The sequence below is a fragment of the Schistocerca serialis genome, chromosome 9 (assembly GCF_023864345.2).
Source record: "Schistocerca serialis cubense isolate TAMUIC-IGC-003099 chromosome 9, iqSchSeri2.2, whole genome shotgun sequence".
NCBI lineage: Eukaryota > Metazoa > Arthropoda > Insecta > Orthoptera > Acrididae > Schistocerca > Schistocerca serialis.
In genome coordinates, this window is record NC_064646.1 from 300707138 (window position 1) to 300712820 (window position 5683).

The 5683-nt window shown below is 45.8% G+C and overlaps 1 pseudogene; it reads left to right on the forward strand.

Annotated features, from left to right (window-relative positions):
• The first annotated feature begins 1201 nt into the window (after positions 1–1201).
• Positions 1202–1319, forward strand: LOC126420201 (5S ribosomal RNA; annotated as a pseudogene).
• Positions 1320–5683: the final 4364 nt, after the last annotated feature.

Genomic DNA, 5683 nt, shown 5'->3' on the forward strand with positions numbered 1-5683 from the left:
GCACCACTTTTTGAATGGGCGGAATGTAATGTTCAACTGTCTTGACGTAGCTCACGCACTGCTTGAAGTCCGAGTATTGCGTCCAGCATTCTCAACCAAGACAATAACATCTTCATCACTTTGTGGCGCAAACGTCCGTCGGCCTCTCCCTGGAGCAATTCCCCAATCACCAGCTAATTCTAAGTTCCGAATCGTATTCTTCAACCCCAGTGTGAGAAGAAGAGCTCTCCAAATTCCTCTTTCATGCGTCGGTAGCACATACGCTGCTGTTTCAATACAACAGCTTTACTAGTAAACCCCTGCTCACCTAGTCTAGCCCCATGTTGGCTGTATGCAACTGTAATTCACACAGGTGCTTGTGTTTCAACACTACGTTGCCGTACCAGTAGCGGCGTCTAGCAGCTAGTCAGGTCACTAACACTATTAACAACACAAATCTGCGGCGCATCGTCTGAACTTCATCCCTATAAAGATGAGTATCAATGTGATAGATACGTTTTCAGTCTACACTGTGTCAGGTAGCGAAAGTTCAATTACAACCACCCTGTAGACTGTGGCAGCATCTGCCGGACACGGCAGTGTTGATGTTGCTCTTGGAGGAGTTCAACAACTCCGCTTTCATATTTTTACGAGAAATGACAATCAGCGGCGGAACAAACACGGCAGTTGCACTCATGCAGGTTACCAGTGTCACCAGGGATCCTCTCTCTGATGATGACAAACTTCCTACCTGTTTTTTGCTGTTCAAACTAATAACTTTTGTACGTCGATTCTGAACAACGGTTATTCCCGTTTCATCTACGTTAAACATTTTTTCAGGATTGAAACCGATCTTTTCTAGTTCAGGTTCCAGAAGGTCGAAAAAGGAATCAACGTTTTTCTTTGAAAAACTTTTAGCTCTAGCCAAAGAAACGGACTCTGGTCTTCTTAAACTAAGACAGGAATGACGCTTTATAAAATTTCTGAGCCATTTTTTTCCCGCTCCTCCTTTTCAAATCGCGAACAGATGTTCGATGTCATTTCTCACTGCTATTTGGAAAGCAAGTTGCCTTACGTCACATGAACGTAACCCAAAATACCTACTTTTTATTACTTTACAATAACGTACCAATTTTTCTTCCAAGTCATTTCCTAACACACAAGATTTTCGTTTTTTTTACCAAACTTTCAACGTTTTTTATAGTCTTCTGTGGTTGATTTGGGCAACGGCCTTGCCACAGTGGATACACCGGTTCCCGTGAGATCACCGAAGTTAAGCGCTGTCGGACGTGGTCGGCACTTGGATGGGTGACCATCCAGGCCGCCATCCGCTGTTGCCATTTTCGGGGTGCACTCAGCAACGTGATGGCAATTGAGGAGCTACTCGACCAAGTAGTGCCGGCTTTGGTCAAGAATACCATCATAACGGCCGGTAGAGCGGTGTGCTGACCCCACGCCCCTCCTATTCGCATCCTCCACTGAGGATGACACGGCGGTCAGATGGTTCCGGTACGCCACTCGTGGCCTGAAGACGGAGTGGTTGATTCGGGAACGTGGTAGATTTTTGCTGCTTTCAAATACGCATATTTCTTCTCTTTAACGGCATTTACTGCTTCTATCATTGCTTACGGGTCCCCATAAATAAAAAAAAAGCTAAGACAACTATAAGATATCCGATAGTTTGAATCATCTCACTCTCCAATAAAAGGAAAGACCAGCATATAAGAAAGACAGTATTTAACAAACACATTATTTCGAACTATTGTTGAGAAGTTGAAACTATAAGCTTTCCCACTGTATAGAACGTATAACCGTATACACTTACATTTAGTCGATGGGGCCGGCCGGTGTGGCCGTGCGGTTCCAGGCGCTTCAGTCTGGAACCGCGTGACCGTTACGGTCGCAGGTTCGAATCATGCCTCGGGCATGGATGTGTGTGATGTCCTTAGGTTAGTTAGGCTTAAGTATTTCTAAGTTCTAGGGGACTGATGACCACAGATGTTAAGTCCCATAGTGCTCAGAGCCATTTGAACCATCTAGTCAATGGCTGCGCGTGTAGTGAACTCTGCAGAATATTACCAAACTCCGAATTCACTCTGGCAACCACTTCACCACGAAGCACGATTGGTACCGCGGCAGAACTCAAAATGGCGTCTCAGCGGACCAATACTTAACAGTTCCCGCCAGCTGCGACAGAGTGCAGTCGTTACTTGATTAGAAACCTTACTATGCGATAAGTAGGAACTATCCTATAATCGGCCACTTTCCCCTACATAATAAGTATGGATACAAGCCTCAGTTCGCAGTTCCTACTCGCAGCTGGCCAATGTTTTACAACGACCCTGCCCAATGCTCGATGATACGTTTCGGGTAAATACATAATGTCTGTGTGGGCTTGGTTTAGGAGTGGCTGTTTCTTCGCATTTCCAGTGCACAGTGACATCACCAGCAGTAGACGTGGACAGCTCTAGAAGGTTCAGTTGACATCCAATGACTAATCAACGTTCGAAGTCACTGAGTTCTCCTGATGATCCGTTCCACGGTTACTGCTTCTCTGCTGGAAAAAAACGTTTCGCCGCCTCTTATAAGGCCGTCTAGTAGTCAGTTTCGCATTAACAGGAGTGTCGGGATATTTACGATCAGGAGGTGCTTACGGAACGTGAAGGGTGTGGCCTGGCGTAGTCCCTCAGATATCGATTCACTCTTGGAAATTTTCAGAAGCGCCTCGTATTGCTAACGTAGTCGGTACGACGTGCATAAACAAACAATGTGGCACTGCTCAGAGCCGGTGGCAGCCGCGCAGTGTGCGGGCAGTGGCGAGGCGCGGCCCGGGATCGCCAGCGACCGTGGGGCGGCGCCCACTGGCCAGACAATGCTCTCTGTGGAGCGGGTGTCCGCGTGCTGTTGGCACAGCTCGGGCCGCGCCTCGCTACGGCTGCCACGCCGGTAGCGGACAGCGCAGGACACCACAGCACTGCGCAACACAACACAACACAACACAATGCGCACCTCGCGTCCGCTGCAGCCGCCCACGCCTGCCGAGGTCGCGGCCGTGGCGACCGTCCGCCGCGCGACACGTGCCTACTGCAGCCGGCACACAACACACGTGGTGAGTTCTCGATGCGAGGGTAACGTGGCAGCAGAAAATACAGCTACTTTGTATACGAACATTCCTCTACCATTTCTTCTTTGGCCACTGTTATTGTTAATAATTGGTGTTTAAATGTATTCTCTACAATAAACTAGCTGAGTATCGGTGTTATCCGAGAATGGCTTTATTTCAATCTGCCCTGTCTATCTCTAGAGAAAGTCTCTGTCCACCTCTTCCACTTCCTGTCTCAGTCCACTCCTCCAACCCCCTCCACTCTCAGCTCAACTGCTCCTCCTCCTTCTCTATTTCAATCTGCTCCTCTCCCTCTTGCCATCTGCTCTTTCCCTCTTTCATCTTCTTCTCCCCCTCTAATTCCATTTCCTATTCTCTCCCTCTCTTTATCAGTCTCCACCACTCCCTGCCTCTGTCCAATTCCTCCTCTTTCCTATCACTGTACATCTCCTACTCTTACTGTCCATCTCCTCCTCTCCTCTATCTCTGTGTGTCTCCTCCTCCTCCTGCTTCGCCTTCCTGTCTGTCTGTCTCAAATAGTTCAAATGGCTCTAAGCACTATTGCACTTAACATCTGAGGTTATCAGTCTCCTAGACTTAGAACTACCTAAACCTAACTAACCTAAGGACATCACACACATCCAGGCCCAAAGCAGGATTCGAACCTGCGACCGTAGCAGCCGCGTGGTTCCGGACTGAAGCGCCTAGAACCACTCAGCTCTATCTCCTAGTACTCCATTCTCTCTCCACTTTATCACACTTGCCCAACAGAAGGCTGTTGGTTCTTACCCTTACCGAATTTCTTTCCAGATTGTAACTAATATGTGTACCAAATTTGACTGAAATTGTTCCAGGGGTTTAAGATGAGATTTTTACCTGTGGCTTTGCCGGGATACGCACATGTCACATATACAAAGTTTACAGTTCTAAGCAAAGAAGGGAAAGCAGAAAGGTGGAAGGAGTATATAGAGGGTCTATACAAGGCCGATGTACTTGAGGAAAATATTATGGAAATGGAAGAGGATGTAGATGAAGATGAAATGGGAGATACGATACCGCGTGAAGAGTTTGACGGAGCACTGAAAGACAACACGTGAGGCAATACTGACCTTACGACTTATTTTAGAAGATAGATTAAGGAAAGGCAAACCTATATTTCTATCATTTGTAGACTTAGAGAAAGCTTTTGACAATGTTGACTGGAACACTCTCTTTCAAATTCTAAAGGTGGCAGGGGTACAATACAGGGAGCGAAAGGCTATTTACAATTTGTACAGAAACCGGATGGCAGTTATAAGAGTCGAGGGGCATGAAAGGGAAGCAGTGCTTCGGAAGGGAGTGAGACAGGGTTGTAGCTCTCCTCGATGTTATTCAATCCGTATATTGAGTAAGCAGTAAGGGAAACAAAAGAAAAATTCGGAGAAGGTATTAAAATCCATGGAGAACAAATAACAACTTTGAGGTTCGTCGATGAAATTGTAATTCTGTCAGAGACAGCAAAAGACTTGGAAGAGCAGTTGAACGGAATGGACAGTGTCTTGAAAGGAGGTTATAAGATGAACATCAACAAAAGCAAAACGAGGATAATGGAATGTAGTCAAATTAACTCGGGTGATGCTAAGGGAATTAGATTAGGAAATGAGACACTTAAAGTAGTAAAGGAGATTCGCTATTTGGGGAGCAAAATAACTGATGATGGTCGAAGTAGAGAAGATATAAAATGTAGACTGGCAATGGCAAGGAAAGCGTTTTTGAAGAACAGAAATTTAACATCGAGTATAGATTTAAGTGTCAGGAAGTCGTTTCTGAAAGTAATTGTATGGAGTGTAGCCATGTATGGAAGTGAAATATGGACGATAAATAGTTTAGACAAGAAGAGAATAGAAGCTTTCGAAATGTGGTGCTACGGAAGAATGCTGAAGATTAGATAGGTAGATAACATAACTAATGAGGAGGTATTGAATAAAATAGGGGAGAAGAGGAGTTTGTGATACAAGTTGTCAAGAAGAAGGGACCGGTTGGTAGGACATGTTCTGAGCCATCAAGGGATCACAAATTTAGCATTGGAGGGCAGCGTGGAGGGTAAAAATCGTAGAGGGAGACCAAGAGATGAATACACTAAGCAGATTTAGAAGGATGTAGGTTGCAGTAGGTACTGGGAGATGAGGAAGCTTGCACAGGATAGAGTAGCATGGAGAGCTGTATCAAACCAGTCTCAGGACTGGAGACCTCAACAAACAACATAAAGTCCTGGAAAACTTTCAATTATTTATTGCACAAGAACCAAAAATTGTACAGATATCATACATATGTCATTTTGAAGAGAAACCCTGGAAGTTTTTTTTCATATATACCGCCACAGAGTAGTTTGGTACTTTGCCGATAGTCTGCGCTAGTCGCAAACATGGTGAGTTCACGTGCGGAGCGAGCTTTCTCTGTGTTGGAGTTCGACAAAAACAAGTGTGCTACAGCTGTTCAGCCAAGTACGGGAAGAAGGCACCAACAAAGATCTGGTGTCTGTACCGCCTCTAGCACGTGATGTAGCAGAGCTACGGCAGAGAATACGGGAAGCGACTGCCACAGTCGCCATGCTGGGACAGA